Source organism: Myotis lucifugus, unplaced genomic scaffold (genome assembly GCF_000147115.1).
Source record: "Myotis lucifugus unplaced genomic scaffold, Myoluc2.0 scaffold_5, whole genome shotgun sequence".
NCBI classification, from domain to species: Eukaryota; Metazoa; Chordata; class Mammalia; order Chiroptera; family Vespertilionidae; genus Myotis; species Myotis lucifugus.
In genome coordinates, this window is record NW_005871053.1 from 14,075,174 (window position 1) to 14,092,705 (window position 17,532).

The window sequence follows — 17,532 nt, forward strand, 5'->3', positions numbered from 1 at the left end:
CCTTCTCCCCTTCTCGCAGGTGGGTGCTCTGCCCATCCCATCTTCTCCCTAGCCCTCCTAAAATATGGATATGAAGTATTTATGCACTCATTCATTCATTCACTCAGCAAATAGTTATTGAGTTTCTACTAGGCACAGTGTTGGGAGTGAAAATATGATGAAAAATCAGATATTGTCTCTGATTTTGAGGCACTAACACTCAAGTGAAGGAGGAGGGATATCACAAGTAATCACATCATAAATGTAACAGTCACAGCCCAAATGAGTTTATTCCACTATACTCTAAGTACCAGGTGTCCTGGCTAGTCATAATTCCATGTGCCCAGTGCTTATAATAGTGCCTGTCGCATAGTCAAAGTTCAATAAGCATTAAGTTCCATGGAGAGATATGAGCTGGAAAAATGAATTTTGGAGTAATTGCCTCTAGGCAAATAGACTATAGAGTGAATAGCCTGATTAAAGAAGAAAGCTGAGGCACTATATGTTTTGAAACATGAAGAGATCTAAAAATACTGGCAAGCACCAGTAATATTTACCAAACAATTAGTAAGTTCTACTTCTCAACTTATCCTAATATATATATATATATATATATATATATATATATATATCCATCCATCCTAGGCTGGAGTTTGTCAATTCTAACATCACATTAAAATCAACTTGGGAGACTTCAAAAAAATTGATGTATGGAGGAAGCCATGCCCAGGGAGTTTGATATAATTTTTTTTTCATCCTTACCTGTGGGTATGTTTTTACTGATTTTTTTTAGAGAGGAAGGAGGGAGAGAGGGAAGGGGAGAGAGAGACATCGATGTGAGAGAGAGATACATCTATCAGTTGTCTCCTGTATGCCACCTGACCAGGGATTGAACCCACAACCTAGGTAGGTGCCCAACATAGGGATTCCCACATACACACAACCTAGGTATGTGGGAATCCAACCCACAACCTTTTGGTGTACAGGATGATGCTCCAACCAACTGAGCCACTCGGCCAGGCCAGTTTGGGGTAATTTTTCTTGAATAGACCACCTGTGATTGAGAATCACTTTCCTGGAAAATACTCCTGAACTTTTTCTTCTAGGTGGATATTAACATTTACAGCATAATGCCAGTCAATTGGTTTAGAGTGACATTGTTTTTATCTCTGTTTTATTAATTATGTATGAGCCACTAACCACAGATTGTTAAACAAAGCAATAATGAAACTGCTTCATGCAATTAAAAAAACATCAATTATAAGAAAAAGAATTTTCACTCTTATCATTCCATGAAGCCACTTTCTGAAAATTAAACTACAGTCTTATTTCCATCCAATCACTTCTTATCTTCCTTCACTGATGCTAATGAAAATGGTGTTATTTTGATGTTCAACTTTTGGCTCATATGTCAGGTACACCTGCAGGTTAATGTTCTTATTGATTATATCTTTCAACATACTCCTACTCCAAATACAAATTGAAACAGCAAGTTTAACCTTATGTTTATTATTTTCTTTAAGGTACTGTGATTTTAATGATTTTTCCCATCATTTGCTTTGGAAAAAATATTGTATGTTAGATTTATTGGCCATCAGCTTTTTTAACAACATTAAAGAGACACAAAAAACTAGAGTTAGCCTCACTTGCAAGTGCAGTGAGATTTAAGGTGTCTGACAAATGTGTCCTCTCACCCAAAATCTCTCCCTTAAATCCTTGCTATTCTCACATATCCCATCATTAAAGGGTTACATCATTTTAAAAATAACTACTATTATCCTGTCAAAATGCATATGCGTGTGGAAAGGACACAGCCCTTAATCTGTAACAGTTATTAGCCCTGGGGTGAGGATCAATTTGTCAACTGTCACCTTTGAAAATGGAGTGCAATCCAGTCTTCCGTCATAGAAGAGGGAACAGGCTTTAAGAGAGATAAAAGGGAAGCACTCAGCATTATTGCTGAGAGAGGACGCAATAATGGTACCCTGAAGTCAAGGAGGCTGCGTCCCAGAGCCCCTGGCAGGCCCAGGATGTCTAGAGGAGGAGAAAGATGCCGAAAATGTGCCATTGACAAAGGTAGAGATAAGAAATATGGAAGTAGGCGTTTGCCTACCTCCCAGTTTTACTTACTTTCAAATTCTCCTTTAGATAACACTGCTATCTAAGTGGGAAAATAGAAAAAACCTGGCGTGGAAGATGGCTGACCACTCTGGTTTTCACTGTAAAGACATCCGGACGAGAAGTCACTGCGGTGTGGTTGAATGAGCTGATTTGAGTCACCTGGGTTCAACTATGCCAGCTTGGACCTGAAATGGCTACGTGAACTTGGGCAGTTTCTGAACTTCCTTATTTTTTTTCAGTTCCCTCGTCTAAAAAATCAAAAAATTAAATGTAAATTAACCAAAACATAATTCATGCTCAATAAAAGGTGGCTTGTTGTTATTATCAACAGCAAGGTACACACTCTGCATTAAAATACGGCTTTGCCATCTCATATGAAAAATGAGAAAGAGGGACAACATGAACTCTAAGGATATAAACAATGCTCAAATTCTGGGACTCTGAACATCATTCTTATAAGATTGCATATAAGAGAATATACACTATCTTACATTGTCAGTAGATATAGATATGAATATAGCTATATATTCAGGAGTGTAAGTAAAATAAATGGAGACTTTTATGATATGTGATATTCTTTTAAAAAATTAAATGATTAAAAGACCTTAACCAGACACTATGTTTATTAACTCTAAGGATATAAACAATGCTCAAATTCTGGGACTCGGAACACCATTCTTCTAAGATTGCATATAAGAGAATATACACTATCTTACATTGTCAGTAGATATAGATATGAATATAGCTATATATTCAGGAGTGTAAGTAAAATAAATGGAGACTTTTATGATATGTGATATTCTTTTAAAAAATTAAATGATTAAAAGACCTTAACCAGACACTATGTTTATTAATTGCCTCATTCTCCCATGCTTCCTAAGAAATAACAAAGTATCTACTTAAATGCCCTTAAATATATCTTTAAGTCTACATAGAATTTTATGAAATGAGATCTAAAATGCCTTCTTTCATGTAAAAACACGTGAGTATAACTACAGAAAATATTCAAAGTTTTAGCTATTTTATCTTTTAATTGCAGATAATTTGACTAGAGTAAATATAGATTGTGTACCACACAATGCGTCAAATTTACCTACTAAAATGCTGCAGTTTTTTTCCTTTATTTTTACTGCTTAGGGCCACACATATTTCTTACAAAACTTATTTTTTTTAAAAATCCAAGAACATTCTATTCTGAAACACACTGAAATTATTATTCACAAAGTATATCTTAATTTTCTTATGATTTGTTTTTATTAGATGTAATTGACAGCTTCATACATTGTTTGCGGGTAGTTTTTATCGCGCGCTAACAGGTGGCTCTACTTCTATCTTAATTTTCTCATGATTTGTTTTTATTAGATGTAATTGACAGCTTCAGCAGTAAAGTTCTCCTCTGAATCCCCGTGGAAAGTTACTGCTACTGGGAATGATCTAGCACCAGGTGAAACCATCAGGTGACTAAAAATGAGACAGATTCTGTGCCATGTATCAGTGATGCTCCCCTAAATTTGGGATACAAATAAAAAGCTTAACACAAGAGAGGTTTTCCCCTCTACGTAGACATGATCCTGTGCTTGGGAACCACACATAATGTTTTGCTACTTTCTTCTGTGACGAGTCCAGTTAACTGAAACTAATCTGTTCAGTAAGAGCATGGAGAAACCCTGGGAAATGGGCCAAGTAACCCCAGAATTTTAATTCAGCCACATAACATTTGTCAAACCTGCTTCATTTCGCAAAAGGTTAAACATCTGCCAGCATCTAGCAGTAGGTCTGTGGTGTACTATTATCGAGACTCCAGCTAATGGGGGAATGTTCGCTCACTGCTATGCTACCTGCTTCAAGGAGAAATGTGATTGTAGTTTTCTTAGTGCCTCCGAATTTTCATCTCATCAGCTATACAATTTTCCTTGTTCTCATATTTAATTTTAGCAAAATCACAAGTAATGGCCAAGGAAAGGGATAATGTCAAGGTAAAAATCGGTATCTTTAATATGCTGTACAGTTATGCTCATTTTAGAATAAATGTTGAAAAGAAAGATTTCACTGATTTTCAAACAGAATTATTTTTACATTTTCTGATTAAATTTCCCCATAACACCTTTGAGATCCACAGTTATTCTTGCTTGATCGTGGATTGGTCTTTTCAGCTATATCCTTCTACATGAATAACAATGATGCCAGCAGTCGCAGCAGCAGCTGCTGCTGGGAAAACCGCAAGACTCTGTAAAGTAACTCGCCTGCTTTTTACATTATTCAAGCACTAAAAATAGGAGATCGAATTATAAATCTAGAAGACAAGCTGTGCAAGCCAGAAGCTAAGACCCTTGATGTAGATACAAAGATCTTTAAGAAACTTCATGTTCAATTATTATTTTTATTAGACTAACAAGCCAATGATGAGCACAAGGGAATGTGCCACTCACTCAAGCTGTGAAGTTCTGAAAAGGTTAGGCACAGCAGATGACATTGTGTGCAAAATAATGTTCATCATTTCTTGTGACTTAGAATGTAGACAGAAGGGTGTGTGTGTGTGGAGGGGGAAGCTGATGTCAATTTATTGTAATGAGAATTTTGGAAATAGAATAAATGGTATAAAATACATTTGTACGTCACATCCTAATATCGCATTGGTTTAAGAAATGCCTCTCGAAATATTTTTTGTCTAGCCAAATATTATGGAACATTGAGCTTTTTCATTCATTGTGCAGTTTTATATATAACAAGAGGGGAAAAATTTCTACCTTTTTTTTAGTATTAATAATGATAAATTGTGATTTCTATCTTACCAATTGCATTTTTTTTTGCAGTTACTTTCAATCCTATCACCTTCTCTTGATGCCCATTTTATTTTGGACACATTATTTACAGACCAGACAAGAGTTCTATAAACCAGTGCCAAGACAGTGTTAGAATATGCAGCACAGATTTCTCAGTGGGTTGGTAAAAGGAGGACATACTAGGAGAAGAAACAAAGCCTTGTCAAAGAAGAGATGAGGAATAAACTTTGCATAAATAAATGCATTCAGATTAATAGTGATACAGAGACAAGTATACAATAATATTTCTTAACCTCGGAATAATTTACAATCCCTTCACCAATAAGATATTCAGGACGCTGTGGGAACAGGAAGGAAAAAGCACCGCAGTGTACTGTAACTATGTGGGAACGTGACTACAGCACTTTATATAGAGTGGAGTGAGGAAAGAAAATCTTTGTGGAAAATTGGGGAGTTAAGAATGTTCAAGACAGAGTTTAAGGCTGGAGGATAAAGTGACAAGATTTTCAAAGTGAAAGGCAATCAAACTGATAGTTCAAGAAGGAGCTCTGAGTAACCAAGGAAAAGTTATGTTTCACAGAGGTAGTTCCTATTTCCTCATCCCAGAAAGTGCAGCGAGCCACACATACAATTATAAAAGTTGGGCTACTCTACTGGACTCCACATTTCATAACATTGTGCCCTTGCAATGCAGGGTGGCAATCCCCAAGGAGACCCACCCCACACCCACCAGTGTAAAAGCAGGCCACTGAATGACAATCAGGTGAATCCATTCATGGAAAAGAATGGACACTTTCTAGTCTTACCCTCAGAAAAAAATAGAATGGATAACATTTGTATCCAAAAGACTTACTAGGATTTAGGACCCAACCACCTTTTAAGAGCAATATTTTTTTAAAAAATCCTTTTAACAGAAACCTATACCCTTGCTGACCTGGGAGTCAGACTCTGGAATAGTTTGCTCCCTTCCCCCTCCCCCCTCCCCCCCACCGCCCGCTTTAGTTTTGCCTTTTGCTTGGACTAAAACAAGTGATTTTATATACTGGAAGGAGTTTTCAGTTCGTACATTTGCCTTTCCAAAGGCCTATAAACAAATCAAAACCTAACTACAGGTGCAGAGCTACCCCCACTCACTGGGAGGGAACCTATTCAGATCAAATGCCTTAACCTCAATGTCATTCATACTTTCTAAGCTAATGATAAATTATTGTATCTAATTTTTGTTTGTTTCAGGTTTCATTTTTTGCCCTTTTCATGTTCCATGACCTGGTATGCTTTATCTCCTCCCAAGTTCTTGGATTATTTTTTTCTTTGTCTTTTCGCAGATCATTTACTCAAAGCTAGATGAAGATGTTGAAAGGCCTTAGCACTGAAATGATGATGGCCCACAAGAATGTGAAAACAATTGTACCATAAAACACAAAACCATTAAAACTGAAGCCTAATAATTATTTAGTAATCCCATTGCTCTTGTTCCATTTCTTTTGTATGTTTTAACTTTACTTCTTCCTGGACCTCTATCCAGGTATTTAATTTCAGATCATGATAAACTAGTTAGGGAATGAGGACAAGAATGGATTAAGGAAAAGAAAAGGGGAGGAAGGAGAGAGGAAAGGGGGTTACAGTGATCAATTAGGAATACATGTGATAGCAAGATATTTTAAAGTTGTCTCTTTACTAAGATATAACTAAATTGAGTCAATCTTGTTGCTGCTTTTGTTTCATTTTGTTTAAGCCTGATAGATGGCTTTATTGCTTTCACATTAGCTAATTGCTTGTTATAGTATCTGCCCTTTGGTTAGTCTACCTGTCCTCTACCATCAGTGATTTGCAAAGTGTGATCCTCAGGCCAGCAGTATCACTATTACCCAGGAACACGTTAGAAATGCAAAACCCAGGCCCCGCCCCAGACTCAGAAACAGACAATCTTAGGGTTTTGTACCCAGTGGTTTTGTTTCAACAAGCTCTCTAGGAGATTCTGACACATGCTGAGTTCTAAGCACCACTGCTTTACACATCAATTAGCATGGTTTTGTTCCTCTGCTTAAAGTGCTTCAACTTTTCCTATTTCATCTTCAAAATACAATCCAGACTTCTATTTTAACATAAAAACCATCATGTGGTCTGATTCATATGTTGCTCCTATATGCTAATCTTCCACCAAACACAGCATGCTAGCCACACTGAAATTCATTTATTTCCCCTTGTTACCTATGCATGTTATTTCTGACTATTGGAAAACCTTACATATTATTTTAGATCCAGAAAATTTCTACTTCCTCTTCAAGTTTCTCTCAGTTACTGCCTTTTCTGCATTCTTTTTTTTTTTTTTTTGAGGAGGAGAATATCCATTGCAAGATATGCCATTTTTGTATTGTGATTTTTTTGTATTAAAATCACTTGAGAAACAGCCAGTGCAAGAAGGACATTCTGACTCTCTTGTATCCCCCCCGGAAGTAGAAAATAAATATTCCACGTGAAAAGTATCCCCCTCAGAGTGGAAGGTATTCTTAGCACCAGGAACAGGGAACTTAGGCCCAAGAAGGCTGTATAAATAAACCTTGTTACTTCCTCACTAATTTACAACCCCAAGCCCAACCTCTCTGTTTTGTCAACGCTTCACAATTTTATTCTGTCTTTGTCTAAAAGGTATAAGAGTTCCCTGCTTTAGTCATGTTTTTATATCTCATATTTTTATGGAGGCTCCCATACATACAAAATTAATTTTGGGTTTTTTTCCTGTTAATCAACCATATGTCAATTTAATTATTAAACCAGCCCCCTTCCCCCCCCCCCCCCCAAAAAAAAAACTAGAAGAGAAGAAAAATTTTTTCTCTCCAACACTTTTTTTTAGATAGAAACTTCTTAGAGGAAACGGAATGTATCAAATGATGTCCATTCATTCTTGCACTATGCGTGCCTGTACCTATAGGGTGAATAACTGCTTCCAAGGATCACCTATTGTATGATCTGAACTTCCCACAATACAGTTGTGAGCCATAAAGGAAAGAGTTTTTAGACTAGATATGGAAAACAAGTCAACAAACAAAAAGAAAGTGGAAACATGCGTGCAGAAGTATACATGGATGTTTCAAATTCAAAATAATGGAACAAACAATGTTTAAGTTATTATATGAACTTGTAACAATGTGAAGGGCCAAGAGTAAAGCACTGGTTAGGAAACCGGCGTGGTAAATTGGTTCAGAGCTGCTGCTAGTGGAGGGTTTTGCAGAAATCAGCCATTTTTACAGTTAAGTATAAAGCACGAGGCCTTGCCACAGAACACATAAGACACTGGAATTGAGAAGTCTGAATAAAACAGGATTGAAAAAGGCAACACACTAAGAGAAGCAAAAGACTGGAAAATACGTTACAGCCAAAAAAGAGAGATACTACCACCGCCCACCCCCTAACTGCCCCCTCCCCAAAAAAGCTTGTGTTTCTCATCTGGGACTTAGTGTGAAAAAACAATCTCAGGAATCTCTGAGAATAGGCTTCGTTCAAGTACATTTATATTTTGAATATACAATGTCAGGAAAAACTGCAGAGCAAAACATCTAATGAAAAGGGTTCAGGACTTACGGTTTCAGTTCTGACATGTAACGAGCTTGGAAGTCATCGCTGAACAGTCTAACTTCACCAGCTCTTCCTAGATCCATCTGAGAACTGAGGTCACAGAGCAAACTGCTGCCTGAAAACTGGAGAACAAGGTAAATATAAAGATTCACAGCCAGATCAGTTAACCAACTGCAGCCAGTAATTCACGGGAACATTTAAGTGGTAATTGACTAATTCCTGGAGGCTGTGTGGACTCACTTGAGAATTTAAAAAGGCCTGGGGGCCTGGTCTTAAAGGAGCCCCCCCCCCCCCCCCCCACACACACACACACACTTGCATAGGTTTTACCTTCAAGAAACTCATCAAGGAAAACTACCAGAGATTTATCTGTTCTGGGAGAAAGGCAATATAGACAACTTCATACCCCTCTAAGCCTTCCTAATTTACTTAACAGGAGAGGAAAATAGTCTTAGAAAGGCTTTTGAAGATAACGATCCAGGGACTCAGTACCACAAAACAAAACAAAACGAAAAACTTGATACTTAATCACTAGATTATATAATGCTTTCCATTCCCATTCAAGTATGTCCCACAATTCTGAAAGGGTTAAAGACAATAAAACGGGGCAGAGAAAAATTTACTGTGCTTAGCAGATAATCTTGCAGAAAGCTTGCAACTTTGAGCACACCTTATAGCCCAAATAACTACTAGCCACCTGACACTGGGAGGAACCAAGTTCTGAAGGACCCTTCCGTCAGCAGAACGGCTTGCAGCCAGCAGAAGTTAATAAAAACCTGTTTCTCCCTTCTGTCTTCACTGACGCCATTTTGTCGGACTCGGCCCACCTGCACCCAGGTGCCCGGCATAAAAATCTCTTGTGATACATTATGGCCTCATGTCACAGGTGTGCTACCCTGGCCCACCCCGAACCTTTCAATTTCTATATTGGTCTTATTTCCATTCTTTAATTTCCTCTCTGAGATTTAATTGGCACATTTTCTATTGACTTGTCTTCAGATTATTAACCCTGACTTCTGCTTTGTTGAATCATTCAATTCAAATATTATATTTTTAAGTCCAGAAAGCCCATGTTATTTTTTTTATAGATTTGAGTTTTCTGCTTAAGTTAAACTTCTTTTAATCCACTTTTCATATTTTACTGTGTTTCATTTTTAATGTCTTTGTCCTGCTAAGTCCAATGGATATATGCCATCTGTGGGTCTAATTCTACTGCCTATTTCTTCTCGAGATTTTTAAACATATATTTTCTACCAATTTGCATAACTTGTGGCTTACATTTTATATTAAATATTGTGCATTTAGAAGCTATAGAGGTTGTAGATGATGTTATTTTTCCCCCAGGAGGGTCTCCTTCTGGCTTTGCCAGGCAAATAGGATGAAGTGCTGACTCCATCCATTCACTTAGGGTTTAAGTTAGGTGGGGAGCAGGGTGCATTTTTAGATTTAGTCTACTTCCAATTCTTCCTTATTCCTTTGATACGCCCCAACACAATCTTTTATTTTAGAGCCTAGCAAGTCTCTGTTGCCTCATTCCTAAAAGACAGCAGAATGTTCAGTTCTGCATGTCAGTGTTTTTGAGCATACCTTTTTAGGTTCTTGTTACATGAAGCTTCAAAATCTCCCACACCACACTTTGTGGGTAAAACCAGCCGTGTATATAGGACTTCTCTCAACTCTCATTCATCACACCAACTAGAATGATGGTCAAAATATCTGTTGGCTGTGCTGAGGGGAAGGTCAGTCAGCAGACCTGCAAATTCTACTCAAATGCTTCTTCTCTGTAGTTTTCTTTTGCATTCGGGGTGTTTTGCCATTCAGTTAAAAAAAAATTGTAGTCAAATTTACAGTGATAATTTATGGCCTCTTCGTTTGCATTATGTTTCAAAAATAGTCTGTTTTTCAAAATATTAGAAAACTGTTTGTTCTCAAAACGATATATTTACATTCTTGAGCTATTTAATCCATCCAGAATTTTATGTGTAAATGTATTTGTTAATACTATTTTATTTATTGATTATCATCATTTATGGCCATACTTTATCTTTACACCATTTATCAACTATACTGACATAAATATATCCTCATTTATTTAGTATCTTTTCCAACCAAGTAGATATCATAAAAGCTGATACACATCTTCCTCATATCTTAGTATCCCTAGTCACTCCCACTGTTCATCACAAAGCCAGCATTCAATAAAGATTTGCTGGATGAATGCCTGAGTTACTGAGCTGAAAATGCATTGGCTAGGTGGGGATTTTGGAAAACATGGAATATCTTTGAGGACAGACTTGTTCCTTCTAGCCTACAGCTTTCCCTTTCCAAGAGTGAGAAAGTTGGCTATCACCATCCACCTTACATTTACTTATTTGTTCAATCCCAGTGTACATATTCTTTTTATTCTGAAATAGAACTTACCTTACATGATATTACAAAGCCTCTTAGCATCTAACAATATTTTTAGAAAGATGCAAGATATTTGCTAAATTAATGAAAGAATTAGAAGTTTAAAGTTAGAGAAAATTTTAGTTATAGTTTTATCCTAAAACTGTCTGTTATTTTTTAAGTGTAGTGTTTTATCAGGTGACTTTCATAGCTATATGGAACAAAAGACAACTTCCATTCAGACTGGCCAACCTCCTATCTGAATAGGAGAAAATAAAAAGGAGAAAGGCACATTTGGGTAAAATCAGATATAATAGGTTTTGCTCCACTTCCTGAAAATACTCCTGAAACACATAGTCATAAGAATGGACAAGCAGGTTTCTTCCCCTTAGTTTCTCGGCTGCATGGGCAAAATTTCCTCAGGGTCTCTGGAGATTCAAATGCTGCAGAATAAATAGGAGCCTGGCCTATTAAGGGTAATGGATATAGGAATACCTGATTACACCCTACTCCCACTTCCACATCTACCCCAACACTAGCTGATCTCCAAGGACACTGCTGTATTGTGCTGAGATCAGGGGAGCACTTCTTAATGGATTTTACTAAAGGCAGTTAAGTCTAATCAGATTGAACAACTAATCAATTATCATCATTACCTTATTAGCTAAAGCACAGAATACACCATTTCTTCCAAGTAATTTCTCAAGAAATTTAACCACAAAATTTTAGATATTTCCATAAAACCTAATTTTAGATATTTCCATAAAGCATATTTTTTTAAAAAAAGAGGAAAAAATGCACTTAACCTCCACACCCTGTCAGATGGCTTGTTCTAAAATCTTTCCATTTTAACCAATAGTTTGCAGTTTGACCGACATTCTTAATTGTCAGCTGGGCAAAGAAGGCACCATATCAGGTATTTATTACAAAGCACCATCTTTTACCTTAACTGGAAACACACAGCCAGGAGTCCTGTGTTCTCCTCAGAACAAAAGACAAAGTGTATGGTGTGCTGAGATGGAGTTGGGGGGCAATTGGAGTTTATGGGCCCAAATATGTCTCCAACCACTACCACATGTGAGTCCAAATACAGCATACACTGTACATGAAACATTCATTTAATATTCCAAATCTTACTTGCTAGAAGATATGAGCTTTTGATTTATTAATGGACTTGGAACAGGAAAAAAAGTATAATTTGCAGATAAAGGACTTTCATCTTTATTGCAAAATAGAACTAAGTTAGGAATAGAACTGGATGGACATAAATTTAATCATTGGGGTGGGTGGCTGGGTTGAACTTCATTATATGTGAAGAACACATAAGTAAAGAATAGGATTTCAATTAATTATTTTATAGGCTAACTTAATTGTGTTTTTAGCCTTTTTTTTTCTTTTTGTTTGGAATAATAGGAAATTTTGTGACCTGTAAAGCAATCTGATTCTGTAATGGGAATAAAAGTATTGATAACAGCAATGCAGTATTGGATGTAAATTGATACTTTATCAGTAAAGCTTAGATTTCATGGTTTATTTGCATCAAGAATGTGAAGATATATTTTCTTTATACATTGTTAAGAATATATATACATGGTTATAGTGTACATTATCATTCATTTGTTTAGTATCTATTTCATCTTATCTCTAGCAAAGTTCCTTTTCTTTTTGTATAGGTAACAGTTTTTCCCTCATATGTTCTCATATATTCCCTGTATGTAGGGAGAAGCTGCCCTCACCTCCAGCTGCTCAGTTGGGCCTACCCTCCCGGCCCACCCTCCTCATCAATGATTGGTTTAAGAATGTACATGTGACACAGCTTAGACCAAGGGATGTGAGAAAAGATTTTCTGGGAGACTGACATAATAATTCCTTTATCTTCTGGAAATAATTCTTTAAACAACTTTTGCCCATTCTCTTTTATTGCCATGAATTGATCTAAAGTCTGGGACTAATTCTGTGGTCTTAGTAACAATCTCATGATGAAACCAACACAATGTAAAGAGACAGAGGCAAAGAGTTACTAAGGAAAAGAGTGAAAGACTGAGTTTACTTAGCCAACAATTAATATCAAGTTTATAACGTAAAAAGTTTTATGTTAATTGTTCCTGAGGGCATCTAAAAGATAGAGTGAAAGTAATTTTTCTAAAAATAACAGAATTTTCCAAATGGCATTTCTTTCCTTTTTTTTTCTCTCCACTATTTAAGAGATCAGAGAATGGGTCTTTTAAATTATTCTAGAGCTTGCCTTTGTCTTGTAGCTTTTCCTCTTATCACAGATAGATATCAAGATTATGTGTATTCTTGATGCCAGAATGTGAAAAATTAATTTCTGCTGAAAATTGAACTTTGGACTTTCATATCTCAAAATTTGAAAGTAGAAATTTTATCACTTCAGCTTAAGAAAATTTCTAATAGCTTTTTATCACTTACAGTGATGTCTCCTAAACAGGTCCTTTTGTCACAAATATGATAATATTCTGTTTTTTCTTCCAGGTGTTGTCATACATTTTATGTGTATAAGTCACTGGAATTTGAGAACTCAAAGCGTCCTAAATATTATCTACACTGCATAATGCAATTCCTATTTGTGAGAAGATGAAGTACTATTGGAAAACCAATATATCATGGTCTATTTTGGTATTAATTTGAATTAATCTATCTTGCTGTCATGAGGGTATTGATATATTGTTCCTTCTGAGATAGTCCTTTATTGGCTTCATCATATATCAAATCTATGCACCACAGAAATCTATGTGTGGATTTTAAAATAAAATATCTGTTTATTGAAATATTTAAGTGTAAAATATTCTTCTATGTACTGGGGAATAATAAAGCTAATACAAAGGGACACATATGAAGAGCTGAGAATACAATAAAGACCTTGTCAACAAAAGAGATAATAAATTAGTGAAGATGGGGAGAAAATTTGGACAACAAATAATATAAAATAAGAAACAAAACTGGCTTTTTTGTGTGTGTGTGTGCATTTAGTTTATTTTTCATTTGTTTTTTGGATAACAGTACAGAAGCAGCTAGATTCTAAGTTTTGAATAGAAAAATGTTTCTATGTATTATATTCATTTTAATTAATATCACATTGGAATGTTTAATAGTGGAGTGTCCTGGTTTTGACATACAAATACTTCTAAGGTACAGAAAAAGTATAGAAAAACATAGAAAATGTTGAAATTATTTTTAGTTGGTATAATTTTTGCCTTATAATTACAGAAAAGTGCTTCATTAAATTCTGCCCGTAGTCAAGAAGTGAGGTCACTGCTCTTGTCAGAAAGTGAAGTCACTTCTTTTGTCTGAGGAGATACTCAGGGTACAGGGCCAAGCAGTAACCTCACTCCCTGACAATGGAGCCCAACAAAACTTGGAACCCTGGTAACCAGGCAGCCACATGCTGAAACAGCCCCTACCCAGCTCACTTGGAGAGAGACATTGACAAGGATGGAATGTTTGATTGTTGTCTGTTGTGTCCCGAGGCCAAGGCCTCACAAAGGGCAGCAGTGAGGGTATGTTCTGCTTCAGCCACCACTGGTTTAGGACGCAGCCTGTGGCCCTTTTCATGGCAGGGCCCAGAGTTAACAGAGGGAGACCCAGGGTGGTTTTGTCCGGGCCAGGCCACCACTCTGATCCCTCCTGAGCAGTCCTTTGTCCCCTCCCCCTGTGTGTGTAAGGGTGTGCACATAGAGAGGACCTGTCCTGAGCAGAACCAGGCAGCGGAGGGGCAGAAGCCTGGTGGGCCTGTCATGTTCACACCCCAGGTCGAGGCTGGCTGGTGGATGTGGAGTGTGGGCGGTGCCCTCTCCCCAAGGTCTATCCTGAGCCCGGAGGTGAATCTCATTTCCCCTGGGTGGAGTCTGTGCAGGCACAGGGCTGGGCCTGATCCAGGAGCAGAATGTCCAGTGGGCAGAAGCAGCAGCAGCTAGCACCTGGAAGGGCTGGAGGCCTCCTGACCAGCTGACATTGCAGAGCTCAAACCAGGACATGGAGGAGCAGCAGCTGGTTGAGAATATCCCTGCACCATCTCCACCAGTGAGGGCAGGTAGGTCATACTACAGAGGGCCGGAGCAGGGCTGAAGTGAATGTGTCCCCCTGGGGGTCTGGGCAACCAGGGCCCATAGACAGCTGGAGAAGGACTATTCTCCCCCAGGCCCCCAGACTCCACAGACAGCTCACGATTTCTGACTCTGACCTGGAGCACTGTGCCCAAACCTGGCCAGAGGACCTGTAGCCCGAGGAGACTGAGCCCAAGGGTGAGAAGGTAGGGAAAGTGGGGGTGGGATGGGGAGTGGAGATGCATGCAGCTTATGGGGAGGGGTTGGTGCACACACGCAGGGAGCACCCTAGAGACTGACCAGGAGCAAAGACCAGCCTCAGACCACCTACATGCTGGACCACTGGCAGGGAGGACATCCTGTGGTGGGTCCTGGGATGCAGCTTTCTGGAAGGCTCTGGCTAGTGTTATGTCTTTGGGGACACATGGAAATGCAGGCACGTGGGTGATCTTTTCTCCTCTTGCGACTCCAGCACTGGTCCAGAAGGCAGGGGCAGCTCCTGCTCCAGCACCCGTTGTCCATCCTGAGGAGCCGGATGCACAGCCGGAGGGGTGTCCACCTGCACTGGTCATGCCACCTCCAGCAGCTGCTCCAACTGCAGCTTGGGAGCTGGGGTTGGCCTGCACAGCATCTCATAACTGAGGCCCACCTCTCCTGCCTGAAGAACCCTCCCTCCAACCTGCCCTGGTACCTGCCACAGAAGAGGCACTGCCTCTGAAGAATGCATCAAGCCCAGCTCTAGAGCTGCTGGTGGGCGGAGACTGCTCGCCCTCTCCCATCAGAAGAATATGTTTAACACTCGCTCTTTGACCTTTTTCTTTTATTGTCTTTGTTATGTTTTTTCTTTTCTCCCTGGCATAATTCAGTTTTTTATTTATTTTATTTTTATTATTTGGGTTTGTTGAGGGGGGTGCTTTTTTTCTTTTCTTTTTCCTTTTTTAGCCTTCATTTTTTCACTGTGTAATTCATTTTAACTAATAAATAAAAATTATTGTTTGTATTTTAAGTTATACCATTCCTAAGAATGAAGTACATTCACGATGTTGTGTGAGCATCACCACTATCTGGTTGCAGAACATTCCATCACCCCAAAAGGAAACCCTGCACCAAAATTCCTCACGCCCCCCTCCACCTGCCCCGGGCAACCCCTGATCTGCTGCCCTGTTTCCTTTACCTGTTCTAGACGTTCCCTGTAAACGGAATCTGTCCATTAGTGCCTTTTTGCATGTGCTCACATGTTTTTGTTTGTATCGAAATAGCATTTTTGTTATTTGAAAGGGGAATCCCAGATAAATTAGAGAGGAGATGTAAAGGGGAAAAAAAGCCCTTTTCATAAGTGCGTGCATTATCTCAGGGTAGAGTCTGCTATTCTAAGTGTGATCCCAGGGCCAGAAGCCAGTCAGGCAACAGTTGGCTCTTCCTGTGCCCAAAACAAAAATGAGAAAAATACAGAAATCTGAAAAGACAAACCACAAGCTGGAAAGCACACCTCTGAACCCAAGACCAGAGAAAGTTTTCACATCCCTGAGGTGCAGCTCTCACCGATGCATGTCAGAGATGCCCAACCTCCCCGATGGGGACCCATGCACTGTAAGCACTGGGGAGAAAGCATTGTCACCATCAGACCGGCAGGCTTCTGGCCTAGTGGCAACCAGCCTTGGGGACAAAGTTAGGCAGCAGAGGCCCCAGCAGGTCTACTGGATCCCCAGTGGGGGGCATGCAGGAGGCAGCCGATCAATGATTCTCTCTCATCATTGATGTTTCTATCTCTCTCTCCCTCTCCCTTCCTCTCTGATATCAATAAAAATATATTTTTTAAAAAAAAAAAGTAAAAAGAGAAGCACAAACTCATTGGTAAAAAAATTCAAGGAGTTGGTCTCCTTCTTTTTGGGCAATGAAATTTTAATTGTATGAACTTACAAGCAGACAGCAAAACAAACAAAAAAGGAGCAACAGCCAAGTTTTCTGTGATAACCAGATAATCATCCATAGAACAGAGATCTTAGCAAATGGTCAAACCACAAAACCAAATTTCTCTCCATTGTTATCACCAATGGGGAATACATTCATATGCATAAATCAGAAACAAAAACAAATACCAAAGGAGGAAATAAAACTAGGGTCAGAATAGTTAAAATTGATTGCCACTGGAGAGTCACTTGAGGAACCAAGAAAGAATATGCATGGATTTAAACAGCCCAAGTCATACACATCTCCTACAAGGCCATCTATTTGGCTCTCCCATGAGTCCACTTGGGCATCTCAGTGGATGATCTCCAAAACAAATGAGATATAATTTTCAAAATTTAAAAAGGCATGATTCTCATACAATATAAAATGGATACATGCCAAAAATTTTATTTAAATCATTAACTAATAAGGAATTATGAGTTACAGATACTTTAAAAAGCTAAGAGTATATAAGGTTAAAATGTTAGGATAAGATTTCTGTATTACATGTAAAACTACTTATACCTAACAGGTCTACAGATAATCATCTTTAGTGTTATTTATTCTTCTGGACAGACATGATTTGCTTCTCATCCAGACAAAAATCCACAAGCTAACCTCTTAACCCTTCCGAGTTAAAAATTGCCTAGTCAATAGTCAAGACCAGCACT

General features: G+C 38.3%; 1 pseudogene; it reads right to left on the bottom strand.

Annotated features, from left to right (window-relative positions):
• The window catches only part of LOC111823122, a 52,949-nt pseudogene extending 37,466 nt beyond the window's left edge, over positions 1-15,483 (bottom strand).
• Between the last annotated feature and the right edge of the window lie 2,049 nt (positions 15,484-17,532).